This window comes from Cupressus sempervirens, chromosome 3 (genome assembly GCF_028749045.1).
Source record: "Cupressus sempervirens isolate cs-2001-9-10 chromosome 3, ASM2874904v1, whole genome shotgun sequence".
NCBI lineage: Eukaryota > Viridiplantae > Streptophyta > Pinopsida > Cupressales > Cupressaceae > Cupressus > Cupressus sempervirens.
In genome coordinates this window covers 22,047,602-22,050,115 of record NC_143120.1, presented here as the reverse complement: position 1 = coordinate 22,050,115, position 2,514 = coordinate 22,047,602, and positions in this window count along the sequence as shown.

Below are 2,514 nucleotides of genomic sequence, written 5' to 3'. Positions count from 1 at the left end.
ATTCTTAAAAAATGTCTTCCTAGACAGTTTCAACAGTTTATAACTAATATTCATGAACAACTTGCTATTCCTACTTTAACTTCTCAGTTAAGTTATGTTATTTTTCAAACTTTATTAAGACAGGAAGAAGCTAAGCTAATTCAGTTTGGTACCCTTAAATCAATTGAACATGCATTTGTGTCTAGAAATTCAAATAATAATTTTTGTTCCAATAATAATAATAATAATCATAAACAATATAATACTAATTCAAATAATTCCAACAATAAATTTCATGCCAAATATAATAATAATACCAATTATCCTAATAATACTCGTAATACTAATAATCAAAGGAATTATTCCAATTCCAAACCTCATTGTTCTTATTGTGGCAAAGATGGTCACATTGTCAATAACTGTTTTAAAAAGAAAAATGATAAAAAACCTATGAATAATAGTAACAATCATCAAAACTCAAATCATAAAAAAAGTAACTCTACTGGTTTTAATTCTCGTCATGCTTTTACTTGTAGCTTTAATTTTTGTAGACCTTTAGAATGGATTGTTGACAGTGGTGCATCACAACATGTCACTTCTCATAAAGAAATTTTTGATTCTTTACAACCTGATATTGCTAACATTCCTATTCAGTTAGCTAATAATCAGACTTGTAAAGTTGAAGGATTAGGTGATGTTACTATTCCTAATGGTAAATTGCATAATGTATTATATGTACCTGACTTGAAAACTAATCTGCTTTCTGTTTCATAGTTATGTCAGGACTATAAAGTTGAATTCTACAAAGATACATGTTATATCATAGATCCTAAAACTCTCAAAGTGATTGCTCATGCTAAAATGGATAATGACAATTTGTTTAAATTCCATGAATTTGCTAGTTCACGATATTCTTTACATACTTCTATTGATTTCAATATATGGCATGAAAGACTTGGCCATTTAAATTTTGATTATATTACTTTCATGCAAAAGTATAATATGGTTGATGGCTTGCCTCACATTATTCCTTCCAAGATTGCCTGTACAGGTTGTATGAGTGGTAAGATGCATAGGGAGCCCTTTCCAAGTGGAAAATCATGGCGAGCAACTCATAAGTTGCATCTTGTCCATAGTGACCTTTTGGGCCCCATGGAGAATAACTCCATCCAAGGTTCTCGGTATGCACTTACCTTTGTTGATGATTTTTCTAGACGAATTTGGATCTATTTTTTGCATAGCAAGGATCAAGTTCTTGATATATTTATTGAATTTCAGTTATATGTTGAAAGGCAATCTGGTTTTAAACTTAAAATTCTTAGAACTGATAATGGGAAGGAATATGTGAATAATGCTTTTCATTCTTATTTGAAATCATGTGGAATTAAACACGAGCTTACTATTCCTTATACACCACAACAAAATGGTGTGGCGGAAAGCAAGCATCAGACCATTGTTGAAATGGCTAGAAGCATGTTGCATGCTAAGAATCTGCATTATAAATTTTGGGCTGAAGCCATGTTTTGTGCAACTTATATTTTTAATCGGACTCCTACCAAAGCTCTCAAGGCTATCACTCCAGAAGAGGCTTGGTCTGGTAGGAAACCTAATTTACATCATTTACGGATATTTGGTTCTATTGCTTATGTTAATACGCCTAAACAGAAAAGGCATAAATTAGATGCTAAGTCATCTCCTTATATGTTTGTTGGGTATGATGAAAACACTAAGGGTTATCGTGTTTATGATTCCACTACTAACAAAGTTCAAGTTGCTAGAGATGTTTGTATTGCAGAAAATGGAGTTCATGATTGCTCTACTACACATGATGAAGAATTCAGTAGCACTAAAATTGTGCTCGTGGAGGACCAACCTCCTTCTCTTAACCCTACTCTTTCTCTTAATCCTTCAAATCAAGTACCACCTATTATTTCTGCTCCTACAACTCATGATACTCAAGTAGATACTAATGATACTTTTATTACTAATGATTCTTCCTCTAGTGATAATTCCATTGCAACTAAACGTAAACCTAAATGGGCTCAAAACTTAATCAATGAAGGTGATGATTACATTTCTAGATTTGGTGGAATTAAACATAGAAGGATTAATTATTGTAATTATGCTTTGATGACTACTATTATGAATTCTAACGATCCTAAGTCTTTTGATCAAGCTAACTCTCAACCTCATTGGCAGAAAGCCATGCAAGAGAAATATGATTCTTTAATTGCTAATCAAACTTGGGACTTAGTCAAGTTACCTCATGGAAAGAATATAGTTTCATGTAAATGGTTATACAAAACAAAATTGAATACTAATAATGAAATTAGTAAATTCAAGGGTAGACTAGTTGCTAGAGGTTTTTCCCAAATTGAAGGATTAGACTATAATGAAACTTTTGCTCCTGTTGCTAAAATGCCTACTATCAAATTAGTTCTTGCTTTACCATCTAAACTGAATTGGCCCATTCATCAAATGGATGTTAAAAGTGCCTTCTTAAATGGTGATTTACATGAAGAAATCTATATGGCT